The sequence below is a fragment of the Schistocerca nitens genome, chromosome 6, assembly GCF_023898315.1.
Source record: "Schistocerca nitens isolate TAMUIC-IGC-003100 chromosome 6, iqSchNite1.1, whole genome shotgun sequence".
In the NCBI taxonomy this organism is placed as follows: domain Eukaryota; kingdom Metazoa; phylum Arthropoda; class Insecta; order Orthoptera; family Acrididae; genus Schistocerca; species Schistocerca nitens.
In genome coordinates this window covers 458,652,371-458,669,560 of record NC_064619.1, presented here as the reverse complement: position 1 = coordinate 458,669,560, position 17,190 = coordinate 458,652,371, and positions in this window count along the sequence as shown.

The window sequence follows — 17,190 nt, the reverse complement described above, 5'->3', positions numbered from 1 at the left end:
TAGACGTGGAGGTTAAATCTGTTTTTAGGATTGTGTGTGGCTTGTGCACCTCTTGTCGGTTGTTCCAGACTGTTCTCTGAAGTGGACTTGGTTGACACTATGGATCATCAGCGCTGGACGCTTCAATATCTGTGTTGGTGCCCTGGACTGTATCTGTTTCTTCTTCATCACTCGTGGTGCTAATCATATCTGTGTCCCCCTGGGCATCATGATGTCTGTTTGGACCGACTTGCCTTCGGTAGGGTCTGTTGCGCAAGTATTCTATTTGTTGGATCTTCGAGATTTCGTCAGTTAGTTTGTTGAGCTCAGTCCACCTCTCCGGGTCGTGTATTATGGCATGTAGCTCGTTCTGTGTGTTCAGGCGATTTATGTATACTGTGTGTCTTGTGTTCGTGCGTCGTCCGCAGAAGAAGACAGTATGTTCGGGGGAACCTACTTCCCCACATGTGCATCTATTAGTCTGCTGCAGACTCACGCGGTACAGGGGCGTGGGATGAGGGCCATGTCCTGCGATGAAATGTACCATACCGCGGCTGGGATCGATATGTTTTAGTTTCAGTCTTTCCCGGATGTCAGGGAAGAAGTTGTATACACGGCGGCCCTTATCGCTGTTGGCCCACTCGCTCTGCCAGGTATCCACTCGCCATGCTCTGAGTTGGCGTGTTGTCTCAATCGGTACACCAGCGATCTGCCGAACCTGGTCTATTCTCCCCATCCTAAGCCATTACATTGCTGCGCGGTACCTGATGGTGTTATCTATGGGGATGATTCCCATGACGAACATAGTGCGTCATTTGATGTTGTGTAGAATTCCCCTGTTAGCCGAAGTAGAACACTTCTATGTCCTCGACGTACAATGGTTCTGTTGGTTGAGAGATTTAATCTGTGGGCCCACGTACTGGCAGCAGAGCATAGTACTGATTCGAAGAGAGCGCAATGGTATGTTCGTGTGACGGACAGGGGTAGTCGGAATTGTTCCGAATTTAGCGTAGCCAGTTTGTGTAGTATATTTTCTGCTTTGTGTGTGCATATTCGCATGTGTTCGTGGAAGTTCTACGGTACTAGAGGGAACTGTAAAGGCAAAACCTGTAGAGGAAGACAGAGATTGGAATACATCCAGCAAATAATTGACGTGGTAGGTTACAAGTGCTACTCTGAGATGAAGAGGTTAGCACAAGAGAGGAATTCATGGAGGGCAGCATCAAGTCAGTCAGAAGACTGATGACAAAAGAAGAATCATTAAAAGCCTTTCAGAGAATGTCTGCAGTGTACGAGTCTGTCTACACTAACCTCTGTTTCGTCAATGACTATTTTTATTCCTAGTTCATAAAACACGCTGCAGTCTTTTACGATCCAGATAAATCTACATAAAGAAGTAAAGAACTGAAGAAACTTAACATGAAAATGTGTTCTTCCTGTGCAATCCATTTTTTGAATAAGGTATTCTGATGAAATACATATGTATTAATCACAAGACTTTCTAAAGAACACAAACACTTTTCTCATCATTCATAATTTGATCTTGAAATCCAGTCGCTTTGAAACGCTGGAGGACACTGAGCAGCGTCATAATATCAGACATGTTGGCAAATTCAGATATGTTAACCACAGAAATGTAGGTCTATTTGAAAACCAACAAATATAATAATAAATTACATTTTCATCAATAGTCAAGATTTTGACAGTCATTTACATATCATTGTACAAACGTTTCCTAGGTGAAAATCATTTGTATAAATGAATCCGTCACATATCTCACATAATCAGAAGATCATTGCTACTTCTGATCAAAGCTTCATACATGCATACTTATTGATTCAAAGACCATACCTTTCCAACTAACAAATTACTGTCTTATCTGTCAACGATGCCAATACATCTACATTTAAATCATTTAATATTGAAAACAATGTCCTATCATCTGTTGTGTTCGTGTTACCCGCTGTTCAAATGACAACTTCCATCGCTACATTCAATCAGAGATATATAGTTTGCTCTGGACGAAACTGATAAAGTAACAACATACCTGAGACTTTTATTTCGATTGCCAGTTTACAGGACATCGAGAGGTATTCCTACTGAAAAAAAAGGCCATTTTGCACTGTTTCGTAGGAGAACCCTTCGGGCTTTCAAATAAAAAAATGAAATGAAATGGTGCAGCCCTCAACTACGTACCCACAACTCAGAATTGAAATATTTAAAGTTTTGGCTGGCTTCGTTGTCTATCTCCCACCGCCACGCGCAAACTGCTCCACTCCACTCTCCAAGTCTTTCCCGCAACTGTGCGTCCGTCGCGCCGTGCTTCCAGCACCCTCCCCGGTCCTGTGCGAATCTCCCACGCGCCGCCCTACTCAGAACTCCCTCTCCCCCACTTCCATACAGTCTCTCCACGTGTCCTTTTAGGAAACGATCGCTGTGATTGGCTAGAGTGCTTCTACCCTATATCCAAGCCAACGCACACTGACAAACGTAATGAAACACATTCGAAGTACTGGATTTACATTTAAATAACTTGAAATTAAATAAATATTCCTATAGCTGGACCTTAAACGCGCTCTAACGCACATTATAAAATACACAAACTAATTAAATAAACATATATCAAACGAATAGAACTGTAGTAAGCTTTCTAAAACACAGTAAATAATCGGCCAATTTCTTCATGAATAGTACATATCGGATATAAATAAAATCATAGATGAATAAATACATTTGTAAGCATGCTGCTACCGTTTTTTCGTGTAACTGTGGAGTACTTATGGCCTGACGCGATCGATAGTAATTGGCCACTTTGACCTCCAATAACTCATGTACTATTCAAGTTACATACTTGTAATTTATATCAATATAGTTTACACTAATAGGTGTTTAAGGACAAGTCGATCGACAAAATCGGATGAACTGTTTAGATTTTGGAAATTCGTTGCTGGGTGTAACTTGTGTAATTTATTGTCAGATACTAAACTTTAAACTAATAAAGATTTTGAAAATCTGATTACACCATCAGAATCGTCATGCAAATAATGGTAACGTCTATGTTTCTTTTTGAGGCATCACGATTCATCTGGCTACTATTAATTTCTATATGAACTCTGAAATGTCTGCTCTTAAGGTTTCACAAAGTCTGCCATCTTTGGCACTCCCGGCATGTCTCCTTCATCGACACAGGGTCTCCACGGAATTCCCAGCCACACGTCAGCTGGACCACGCGCTGGGGCTACGCCTCTGGCTCAGCTAACGTTTGGCACCACGCGGTTGCTGCCGGGCCCCGGCTTGCCGAGCGGCCCATGTGGCCACGCCAACTTCCAACTTAGAATATTTTCAGGGCGCCACAACTTGCCTGTTACCCCAAACACCTCCACTTACTAACATTCTGTTTTACCAGAATGTTCAGAAGTACATATAAATAAAATTATAAATAACAGAACTAAATTATTCAAACGCCAGGCCAATAGCGTTTACCAAATTTTTGTAGTGGTGAGGGAGCAGCATGAATTTCGTCATAACATAAACTAACACAAATTATGAACGAAACGGCATATTATATAAATGCCTGCATTTCAGTTAAGCATAAAAAATTTTTTGGACAAGAAATATATTTTTTTAAATGCACTTTCACTTATGTGCGATTTTGTAAGCACTTCCCGTGCCACTCACTCAGCGCTAAGGCGCCTTCTTACACTAATTTTTGCGTCGCACTACACACGCTCACAGGGATCAACTCACACCAGTCTTTTGACCAAGTGCCTCGCAGAAATCGTGTCTGCCTCTGAATTCCGAGTTCCACCGTTTACCGTGACAAATCCGTCTACAACGAAAACCAAAAGTAGAAATCCCTCAACGAACCATTTCCCAAAACCAACCAGGCTCGTCCCTAAAGATTCCCTCCAGCGGAAAACGATACTTTAGGGACAAAGACACAAGGCAAACGACTGAATCATAGTAAGCTCAAATTCCCATAAGTTCTGTTTAATTGACTTTAATAAATCCTTCCTACCTCCACACACCAAAATTTGCGTGCACATACAATTACAGTTTTAATACCCTTCAAATTGACCACAAAATTCTTTGCCACACTCTTATACAAAGCATAAGTCAATACATATTTTATTAAAATCCACAAGGTCACTGGACTCCACGCACCCTCAATGCCTAAGCTTCCCCCTTTTGCACACGAACAGTGCCACAGTAAACTAACAAATTACTAATGAATACCGAAGTAAACATATAAAATTATCCCTACAAAATTACTACCACTAATTACAGATTAGAACAACTTTTCACTTCTGCCCGTTCTCTATGCACCCTTAGCAATTTTAAACTTTTCTCGTTTCCACATATGCAGCAGCAACGACCGTAGCGTTCTACTGTACCAACGCCAATCAGTCTCACTAGAATCACACTCCTCCTTCATATACTAATTCGTACGAACTTCATTACACAAATTATCGCCATCCACACTATATACGTCAGCCCTCTCTAAATTTTCTATTAGTTCTTCCATACATTTCGCCGATTCACTACCCACAGCATGCAGAACTTTAGTGTTTTTCCCCTCCAAAATATCGACACTTGCAGCTTCAACAAAATTACACATCAATTCACCGTTAAACACTTTATCTTCCTGTAATAATACATCGATGCTTAAGCCATCATCACCATAAATATTCATCTCAGCAACCTTATCTGTGATACACCATTTATATCACTACATAAATTCACATCAGAAACCTTACTTTCCTCCATCGACAAATTAACTTTACATGAATCGTTCACAACTTTATCCTCCGCCGCTACATTACACAGATTGCTGCTACCTTGTCGTACAATTTTGGGACTTCCAGCCTTGTTACATTCCGCTGTGATCGGACAAAAATCAGCACACACTGCCATTTCTACTTACCTTTCATCCAGATTAACCCCCAATCCTATTTTACATACATTCTCACATTCACACTCTGAGAACGGTTTTAGATCCACACATTCATCAATAAGTTTCGTTTCGCCTTCATTCGTGACTGGAAAAGCGTAAATTCCTCCGAAGTATCAATACCAGTAGCTTTTACATCATTCCTCCGCAGATACATTTTTAACTTCAACTGCTGGCAAGACCAATGCTAAGCCTCCCTTAGTAACACTGTCTCTTTCTGCCGAAACACAAGCACCCTCACTTGCAGCTGGCGAGACCAAAGCTACGCCGCCTTCACTAACAGCAACGCTTTCCACCGACTCACAAACACTTGCTACTACAACACCTTCCTTACTGCAGTTGCTACTGTTTGCTAATACCTCTTCAGAGCTTTCCACACAATTTGCTTTCACATAATTGAGCTCCTCTTTAACTTCTTTTTGAACCACTGAATCTTTCCATTCACCACCATTCACACACTCACTCATTATACATTCATAACACACATCATCCCCTACACATTTATTCCCATTACTTTTACTTAAATCTCTCACAAATCTATGCTTCCGCCGTTCGCACCTGCTTTTATTGAAAGAGCCACCTATATAGCCTTCCTCTTTAACATACTCCATATTACATATTTGTTGCTTTTCTCCAAACCTATCAACATTTCCACCCTTACCATTATCTCCAGTCTTTTTCATCTCCTGTTTAGATCGCCATCCCTGGACCTGAGATGTAGTGAATAACGGTTTCCCGACTGGCTGTTATGCAATTGCACTTCGCTCGAATTTCCCCCTTCAAATCTGCTTTCCTTACTTGGATCCCGTTCACGGAAGTTATCACTGCCATTTGTTCTCTGACCATTCTGCTCATTCCAGCTACTATTTCCCTGAGAAATCCTTTGATTTCTCTCGCCATTATTATTCTGATGGTGATTATTTGGATTCCCATTTTGATAACTATCACACAGTTTGCTCTGAGGTTTGAACTTCAAAGCCCTCTCTAATTTTTCTACAAATTCTAGAAATTCGTCCACAGAATCACATGGACTATGGACAAGATCCCACTGCAAATTTTCGGGTAATCGCCTTTTTAGCGTGGTGATTTCCGTTAAAACCCCCAACGGATGTTTCACATGCATAAGCTTGCCAAGTTCGCACTTGCAAAAATCTCTCATCGTCCCATTACCATACCTGTAACTCGGCCAGTTTAAAAATTCATTTTGGATCTACTTCTGCTTTTCTTCGCGCCAATATTTACACAAAAACACTTTTCGAACCTTTCGTACGATTCGCATGAACTACATTCAACATTTGCTCAAGACTGTGGGTCTCCTTACAAATCCCATTTAACGTATTTTATTTTCGCTACGTCGGAAATACCGTGAACGTCCCTACACGCAGCCAAGATATTTACTGGGTGATACCTGCTGTCGTCTGTGTAACATTTCACAGATCCGGTATTTGCTCAAGGGACATTTATAACAGCCGTGGCCTGTTGGGAGGCTAACGACTTTAAATCACTTTTTACCTGTTGCATTTGTTTTTTAAATAAATTTTCGCTAGTGCCACTTCTTTCTCCCTCTCACCTACACGATTGGCAATGTCACTAATTGTTATATTTACATTGCTTTTATGAGCATCTTGTGCTTCTATACAATCGCTTACCTTGCACCCAAGTTCCGTCTGTGTCGTATCCATCTTTTTACCAAGATCTTTTTCCACTGATACGATTTTAGATTTTACTATTACAACTTTATCTGTAAATTTCCCCGTATCCGCTCAGCCACATATTAATTTATCATCAATTGTTTTTTCAAGGTTACCCATAATTTTTTCTAATGCCTCTTTCACTGTGGAACCTGTTTGAGTTCGCATTGTACTCATATCATTAAAAATTGCATCCGTAACTATTTGTAAAGTGACCATACCTGTTCGCAATGTACCCGTATCTATTAAAACTGCACTGATGTTGTTTGCCATTCCCTGGATCATATGCATTACCTGAGGCATCATATCTCCCCCTCATTCATTCCTCTTGCCTAAATTCCTACTAGTTACACTTTCACGCCCTGATTTCGGACTAGCCGTCTTACTTCCGTTTTCAGCATTACACATACTAGGTGACTGTTTTATATCTGTAGGTTGTACTTCAGAGAAACACTATCTGACAATTTGCGCAGACACTTATCTGATCTGAGATGGTTCCCTCTGCCATGGTGATGCCGTCGGTTGTAGTGGAAGTCATCATTGAAGTCTGCCCTGGAGTACTCGAAGACGCTGATGTCACATTGCTGTTGATCTGCATCCGCCTCTGGAGAAGTCACCTGATGTAATTGTAGCTGCTGGTGGCTACAGAGAGTTCCAACTGACTCCGATACCGCTGTCCGTTAAACACGCTAACCGCTACTGTTCCCTGCACTCAACGTACTTAGAATCTGAGCCCCCACGCAAATTGCGTTTAACGTGATAGATTAGGACATCTATCGATGGCATGTGTTAATTGTAAAAATTGCTGCGTAATTTCGCTATTTCCAGAGACCTACTTGCACAAAATGTAAACCGATCTCACACTGTGTTTTGTGAGAGGTTCAACTCCACATATATCTCTACTTGTATTCGAAAGGTGTTTACACTTCACCTAGTAGACTGAATGACAGAGAGCAAAGGAATTACCACTTTGCAGGACACAAATCCCGGATGGGCGGGTACCAGGTTGAGATTCATTGGGAGAGTCCTTAGAAAATGTAGTCCATCAACAAAGGAGGTGGCTTACAAAACACTCGTTCGACCTATACTTGAGTATTGCTCATCAGTGTGGGATCCGTACCAGATCGGGTTGACGGAGGAGATAGAGAAGATCCAAAGAAGAGCGGCGCGTTTCGTCACAGGGTTATTTGGTAACCGTGATAGCGTTACGGAGATGTTTAACAAACTCAAGTGGCAGACTCTGCAAGAGAGGCGCTCTGCATCGCGGTGTAGCTTGCTCGCCAGGTTTCGAGAGGGTGCGTTTCTGGATGAGGTATCGAATATATTGCTTCCCCCTACTTATACCTCCCGAGGAGATCACGAATGTAAAATTAGAGAGATTAGAGCGCGCACGGAGGCTTTCAGACAGTCGTTCTTCCCGCGAACCATACGCGACTGGAACAGAAAAGGGAGGTAATGAGAGTGGCACGTAAAGTGCCCTCCGCCACACACCGTTGGGTGGCTTGCGGAGTATAAATGTAGATGTAGATATAGATGTAGATGAGCCTCCAATTGCAGGCTTTCAAATAAAAAAATTAAATGAGATGGTGTGGCCCTCAACTACGTACCCTCAGACTCAGAGTTGAAATATTTAAAGTTTTGGCTGGTTTCCTTGTCTAGGGCCTGGGATACAAAGTTGCCGCATTACAGTCTAAATTCGGCTGAGTCTACCGTACAAAATATGAATATACAAATGAATCGAATGGTGGAAGGTTCCTATCACTCGGCAATTGCGAATTTTGAATGAATAGACATTTACAAATGAAAGATTGCAATTAAATAAAATCTACAGGTGCTATACTTAACGACTTTAAATGATGAGTACGATAGTAGATGTACCTACAAGAATGCCGTTTATTACTACAAAACACTTATTGGCGTCAATGGTCCAGCAGTTAAATAAAATATTAATTGCATAACAAGGGAACAATAGATTCCTACTTCACGTAATTGGTTATGAATAACAACCTGGCTCACGAGATATTCCGTTCTAAATGCATGCTACGTCTTCACTGCAGATGCCACGGAAATCTCACAAGTGCACGAGTCTGCACTGCAAAATGTTTCTATCTCCCACCACCACGTTCAAACCGCTCCACTCTCCAAGTCGTTCTCACGACTGTAGGTCCGTCGCGCCACACTGTCCAGCACTCTCCCCGTGTCCTGTGCGAATCTCCCTCTCGGCGCACTGTTCAGAACTCCCCCTCCCCCACTCCATACGGTCTCTCCACGTGTCCTTTTTGGAAACGATCGTTGTGATTGGCTTGAGCGCTTCTGCCCTATATCTAAGCCAACGGACACTGACAAACATAACTTGAAATTGAGTAAATACTCCTATTGCTGGAACTTAAACACGCTCTAACACACATTATAAAATACACAAACTAATTAAATAAACATATACCAAAGGATTAGAACAAAAGTAAGCCAGTAGCCTAATGTCTCTGTGCTTTCTAAAACACAGTAAATAAGTGGTCAATTTCTTCATGAATAGTACATATCGGATATAAACAAAGACATAGATGAATAAATATAATTATAAGCATGCTGCTACCGTTTTTTCGTGTAACTGGGTAGTACTTATGGCCTGACGCGATCGATAGTAATTGGCCACTTTGACCTCCAATAACTCATGTGCTATTCAAGTTACATGCCTGTAATTTATACCAATATAGTTTACACTAATAGGTTTCTAAAGATATGTCGATCGAAAAACTCGGATGAATCTTTTAGATTTTCGTTGCTGGGTGTTACTTGCATAATTTTTGTGTCAGATACTAAACTTTAGAGTAATAAAGATATTGAAAATCTGATTACACCATTAGAATCTTCGTGCTAATAATGGCAACGTCCATGTTTCTTTTTGAGGTATCATGATTCATCTGGTTACTATTAATTGCTATACAAACTGTGAAATGTCTGCCATGATGGTTACACAAAGCCTATCATCTTTGGCACTCCCGGCATGTCTCCTTCATCGACACAGCGTGACCATGGAATTCCCAGCCACGCATTGGCTGAATCATGAGCTGGGTCTACTCCTCTTGCTCAGCTAATGTTTAACACCACGTGGTTGCTGCCGGGCCCCGGCTTGCCGAGCTGCCCATGCAGCCACGCCTAATCCGAACTTAGAATACTTTCAGGGCGCCACGAGTCACCCATTACCTAACAACTCTATGGCTGAGGTTAGGCTCATGATTAGAAAGGTTTTTCCTATCTGTCATGCGCAATGACTTCTTTCCTTTGTGAAGTGTGAGAGTTGTGTGTTAAGTGTATCCGATACATGTTATGGATGTGAGTGTAGCGTACACTCATTATTTGCACCGTATGATAATGGAGGAGTAGAGAGAGTGAAACCTAGTATTGATGCATAGGCTACGTATCTCGATGAGCTCCAAGTGGGGCTGCTGAACTTGACCACAATCAATCAACAGTGTCAGATTCCTTCACTGCAGAAGTTTAGAATTTAATCGAGGACATTGGCATAAGATCCGGTGATGAGGAACTTTACGGTACCATTCCTCTTACCTTTTAGCCGGAAAGACAAGAGGGAAGCCGCGAACAGCTCGTGGTACCCGGCAGTTACCAGTCAAAGTAACAGAGACGCCCGATATTCCTTAAGCTTGTTGATCTGATGAGAGCCGTTGTAGTCAATGAGGCAAGGCCGCTGTCGGCTCCTACTGTTTCGTATATGTTTCAATACACCAGCCGGAGTATAATGTAGCTACATTTCTGCTAATCAAGCTAGTTCACACGTGTCAACATACAAACATCTGACGCCACACAGCGGTAATAACGTGTCACGTTAAGGCAACAGTACAGAAGTTAAAGCTTGTTTTTAGCGTCAGAATTTCACCAAATTTTTCCAGCACTCTTAAGAGATTTTGCTGTTATTCACTCAAAAGTGTAGTGCTGTATTAAGGTTGACGAGATACTTCGTCCAGTGCTCAGTTCTTCATGCGCTTTCCCTCTACCCGCCAATTTGATGGCCTCCCAGTAGGGTTGACTTTACTATGTTCAACTGTGACTGAACATTTTAGCAGGAAAACGCTATAAAACTGTATTTACAGGGAGTCGATTATCGGTTAATTACCTGGTATTACCATCTTTTGTGATGTTATGGCGTTATGATATGTTACCAATTTAAAAATTTATTCTAGAATACGAGTCACAAGTAATAAATCAACTACGTGTTACGGTACAGTTTACTTTGAATATGAAGAAGTCAATGGAAGGTTAGTGCTAACTTCAAAGAGCGATTTTTTAGCTGTTGCAAGTTGGATCTGTGATCAGATTCCAAGACAAGACGTAAATATACTAATATAAAGCAATTCATATACTGTTTACGGTATTGTACTTTCTAGCGGCACGCATGGAACTAATACGTGTAGTTGCGAGCATGTGGTTTATTCGAAATCGCAGCAAATATCGTGTTCGTAATAATCCATAGTCAATTGAGAGTTAGTACCTTCTGCCGCAAACTCTTTTGCTATTGCGAAACATTAAATTTAGTGGTAATGTACTCTAGTATGTAATGACGATATACTACTGCTGTGTACTAGTCACGACAGTTAATTGAGCTCTTTGTCTATTGATCGCTGGGTGGCCAGACCAGGCATATGCAGGCACTGTGTGCTCGGTAAACTGTTTTACTGCATGTCCACATAAAATCTAACATAATTACTCAAGAACCTAGAAGCTAATTCACATAGCCCACAAACTGAACCAAGTATTACACCAGACCAAATTGCCAACAATATTATCAAAACGTCTAGAGCAACTGCCTATAAAGAACACTCACGTAAAGTAAAGGAAGAACTAAACGCATTATAGAAAAACAGTCGTGAACAACAAGACTGGTCAAAACCGTTCACAGTCACAGAAACGCTACAGGTCCTACAAGCCATAAGAAACGGTAAGGCCTCTGGTCTCGACAACATACACTTAGAGTTTCTAACACACTGTGGACCGAAATCAAAAGAATGGCTGACGACATTTTACTCCCACATACTCCAGTCAAGAGTTTTGCCAAAAGAATTTATGATGGCAAAGAGCATTACCATCTTCAAACCAGGAACGCCAGATGGTAAACCAGAAAGCTATGGACCCATCGCTCTCTTAAGTGTAGCAGATAAACTGCTTGAGCATCTCCTTTACAACAGATTAAATCAATTCATACTGGAATCTCTGCCTGTCGATCAAGCCAGCTTCAGACCCAATCGAAACTATAAGGATCAGGTCCTCGCATTAACAACGTTCACTGAGCGGGGCTTTGAGCAACGCCTGGCGAGAGGGTCTAACATATAAGTTCCTAAAAGCTACTGGATGTAAAACGATGACGTCTCTTTTAGAATATATGTTGTTAAATAGAGTCTTGCAAATCCCAATGGTTGGCTCTTTCAGAAAATCCCAAGTGGAGACCTCATGCATCCACCTAGATAAAAGGCTTGCTTGAACACTTCTACAGATATCTCAGAATGGTACTGCGCTTCCTTACAATTCCCATCCAAAATATCTGGGCGTAACACTGGATCGCACACTCTCTTATACAAGACACCCATCCAACTTGACCACAAAACTGAAATCCAGAAACAACATCCTCCACAAATTAGCGGGAACGATCTGGGCAACTGGTGCAGAGACACTCCGTACCACCGCTCTAAGCTTGGTCTACTCAACAGTTGAATACTGCGCATCGGTGTGGCTAAACAGCCCGCACGTGGGAAAATTAGATGCGGCGCTAAATCAGACGATGCGAATAATTGCTGGAGATATTAAAACCACTCCCATCTACTGGCTACCAGTCCTCAGTAACATCGAAGCGCATTATATACGACGATGCAACATATTCATGAGACAGTTTAAAAAGATCTCCAGTAATACAGTCCTGCCAATCCACCCAGACCTTACCGCATTTAGAAGACTCAAATTTAGAAATCCCCCTGTGAAGACCGCACAGCAAGTTCTGAGCCAAAACTACGAGGGCGTTGAAATCTGGCCAACGGATTGGAGAAACAGAGCCAATCCAAGAAGGCATACATTATTTGATACTCTCAACCATCCAGAGGGCTAGCACCTCCCAAGGACAACCTGGGTAACACTGAACAGAATACGGACAGGTCATGGTCGATGCGGATGCTCGATGTACAGATGGATCTTGAAACCTGACCCTGGCTCCGACTGTGGTGCCAAAGAACAAACCATCCACCTCATCTTAAGCTAGTGTCCACTGAGGGCGTTCGCCGGCACTTATGATGACTTCCTTAGGGCAACATCACAAGTTGTGGAGTGGCTACTAAAATCAAGTGTGGAATTGTGATTGCTGAAAATACTGGAATCTGGACTTCATGCAATCTTCTTGTTTTGTAATGTGGTTATGCATTTATTGTTGTATGCCAATAATCAATTTATATTATTTTATTATGTTTGTATGCTATATTTTAACAATGTATATTCTCTTTTATGCTGTTTCCAGTGTAAGGTAAATAAATAAATCGTCAGCCTATTTGTTTGCTGCCGTTGTGAAATTAATCACCAAGTTTAAAGAAACAACCAGTGTGTTGGACAAACCCCGTTCCGTACGACCAAAGACTTCAGACGAAACTAAAGAGCCTGTCTTGGCCAAGGTTTATGCTGTCCTGAAGAAATCGCTTCGTCAGACATCCACGAAGGTGGGTGTTCCAACGTCACCCATCAACAAAATACTGGCGGAGGAGAGGTTTCGTCCGTAATCAAATGATGATGATCCGATGATTGCTTCCCGCGCTCGGGTTCCCGCGTTCGATTCCCGGCGGCGTCAGCGATTTTCTCTGCCTCGTGATGACTGGGTGTTGTGCGCTGTCCTTAGGTTAGTTAGGTTTAAGTAGTTCTAAATTCTAGGGGACTGATGACCATAGATGTTAAGTCCCATAGTGCTCAGAGCCATTTGAACCATTTGATGACCCGATGGACGCATGCAGACGTGCGGATGGTTTGCAGATAAATTGGATAAATATACCGGTTTTACTACAGGCTGTGTACTGTTTACTGATGAAGCTGTGTCATTGGTAAAGTGAACACACAAAATCTATGATACTAGTCTCAAGGCAAACCACAGTGAGTGAGTCCATCCAAACAGCAAGACTGCCAAAAGCTGATGGTGTGATGTGGTTTGTGGAAAGTCGGTGTGCTATGACCATTCTTCTTTTATGAACATGTAACCTGTGAAACGTATCAGAACATCCTGAGAGACAAATTGATGTCTAAAAATTAAGCATTTGGTTGAAGGATTTCCGGACTGGTTTCAGCAGGATGGGGCCCCTGCCCATTTTGCTGCATCTGTTTGATTGACTGAGAATTTTTCTCACTGGATTTGGAGGTCATATGGAGTGGGTCCCTCGTCTGCCAGACCTTTTTTTCCCTATTTTCTTTTTCTGGGGTATGCTGAAAGAGAAAGTTTACTCGATGAAAGTTACAAATTTAAACCACATAATGAAACATATTACCAGCAAGTGTGCTAAAATCGGCGGCAGTTCAGACCTACTCCATCGATTTCACCTTAATCTTGCAAAGAGCATCAAATTATGAACGGAAAAGCACGGACATCATGTTGAAAACATTATTTATTAATACTGTAGTGATTAGAACGTCCTTTCTCTAAGATCCTTAATTTATTGATACTCTGAGCAATAAGTGTCCTAGTTAGGCGAGGAAACCGCGACTCTCTCAGTTCTCCCTAACTGGCGCTGACTTACGGTCGTCAGCTGTCGCCCTGAATGCTGTGCTGGCGCCCTGTGATGCTAACTTCAGGCCCCTGGTAGGCGGCAGTATTTAAAGCCTATCGCCCTCGATTACAGTGGCGCGCTGTTTCCCTCAGTGGCGTAATGCCCTGGCGGTCCCTCATTCCGCACGCATCACTGCGACAGTACGTCGAGACGGCTGAACATGGGGTACGACTCTCTTCCCTTTGGCAGGAGTTGGACGGCGCCTGACGCTGAGATGTCGTGTCCCACTAGGAACTCTGCATCAGCGGCAGCAGGCGCGGACGTCAGGTCACCGAGACCTTGGCACCAAGAGCAGTGCAAGACTCAACGCTGGCAGGAGGTGCAGCCCAGACTCGAACCCATGGCTACCGCTCGCGTTGACCGGTCATCACGCGTACCTCCGGCATCGTGGTGGTGGTGCCGCTGGTCCCTGACGACGAGTTCTCCCTGCGCCAGAACTCAGACGTATTTGCAGGCCTCTGGCGCCTGGTAGCTACGGGGCCACGGCTCCTATCGTAGCACTCCCTGGAGACTTTTGCAGTACCGGTACCTCTTATTACTTTGGCGAAGGCCTTATTAGTGTTGATGACAGACAGGGTAACGACGCTACAGGTGCATTCTATATACCCTTCCTGTTTTTTTTTCCTTTCCTTAAAAAGTTTTTTTTCATATATTTTCATAGGTCTTCAATATGCACCGCTTGAGATGAGATGAATGACATATATCAATGCGGTATTGAAATTGTTCCCAAACTGCAGCGAAGATGTCTTGAGTTGCAGCTTCCACAGCTGTTGATATGCGATGTCTGAGTTCATTCATTGTTGTTGGTAACGGAGGTACAGAAACAAAGTATTTTATAAACCCCCCACAAGAAGTAATCACCTTGGAGGCCAGTATTGTAAGGCTGAATCAATTGGTCCAGTGCGACCGATCCATCAGTAATCAAATGGTTCAAATGGCTCTGAGCACTATGGGACTCAACATCTTAGGTCATAAGTCCCCTAGAACTTAGAACTACTTAAACCTAACTAACCTAAGGACATCACACACACCCATGCCCGAGGCAGGATTCGAACCTGCGACCGTAGCAGTCCCGTGGTTCCGGACTGCAGCGCCAGAACCGCACGGCCACCGCGGCCGGCGATCCATCAGTAATCCTTTCATTTAATAATTCCTGCACTTCCAGATGCCAGTGTGGCTGTGGCCCATCCTGTTGGTAAATAAAGTCATTTCCATCCGTGAGAAATGAAAGATTTTTTTTTATTTTTTTAATTTAGACGTCACGTTCCGTAGGACCAAATTGAGGTGCAAATCTCCAAGGTCATGTAACGTGTCAGTACAAGAAATTACAACATAAAAGTAGTAACAGATAAAAATAAATGTTTATGAAACCGAAAAAAGTCAGTCCATAAGTTTAAGTAAACGCAGTAACAGTACAATAAGAATCAGCTTAATTTTTTAAGGAACTCCTCGAAAGAATAGAAGGACTGGCCCACGAGGAAACTCTTCAGTTTCGATTTGAAAGCCCGTGGATTACTGCTATCACTTTTGAATTCGAGTGGTAGATTATTGAAAATGGATGCAGCAGTTTACTGCACACATTTTTGCACAAGAGTTAAGGAAGTCCAATCCAAACGCAAGTTTGATTTCTGCCGAGTATTAACGGAGTGAAAGCTGCTTATTCTTGGGAATAAGCTAATATTCTTAACAAGAAATAACAATAAGGAATATACACTCCTGGAAATTGAAATAAGAACACCGTGAATTCATTGTCCTAGGAAGGGGAAACTTTATTGACACATTCCTGGGGTCAGATACATCACATGATCACACTGACAGAACCACAGGCACATAGACACAGGCAACAGAGCATGCACAATGTCGGCACTAGTACAGTGTATATCCACCTTTCGCAGCAATGCAGGCTGCTATTCTCCCATGGAGGCGATCGTAGAGATGCTGGATGTAATCCTGTGGAACGGCTTGCCATGCCATTTCCACCTGGCGCCTCAGTTGGACCAGCGTTCCTGCTGGACGTGCAGACCGTGTGAGACGACGCTTCATCCAGTCCCAAACACGCTCAATGGGGGACAGATCCGGAGATCTTGCTGGCCAGGGTAGTTGACTTACACCTTCTAGAGCACGTTGGGTGGCACGGGATACATGCGGACGTGCATTGTCCTGTTGGAACAGCAAGTTCCCTTGCCGGTCTAGGAATGGTAGAACGATGGGTTCGATGACGGTTTGGATGTACCGTGCACTATTCAGTGTCCCCTCGACGATCACCAGTGGTGTACGGCCAGTGTAGGAGATCGCTCCCCACACCATGATGCCGGGTGTTGGCCCTGTGTGCCTCGGTCGTATGCAGTCCTGATTGTGGCGCTCACCTGCACGGCGCCAAACACGCATACGACCATCATTGACACCAAGGCAGAAGCGACTCTCATCGCTGAAGACGACACGTCTCCATTCGTCCCTCCATTCACGCCTGTCGCGACACCACTGGAGGCGGGCTGCACGATGTTGGGGCGTGAGCGGAAGACGGCCTAACGGTGTGCGGGACCGTAGCCCAGCTTCATGGAGACGGTTGCGAATGGTCCCCGCCGATACCCCAGGAGCAACAGTGTCCCTAATTTGCTGGGAAGTGGCGGTGCGGTCCCCTACGGCACTGCGTAGGATCCTACGGTCTTGGCGTGCATCCGTGCGTCGCTGCGGTCCGGTCCCAGGTCGACGGGCACGTGCACCTTCCGCCGACCACTGGCGACAACATCGATGTACTGTGGAGACC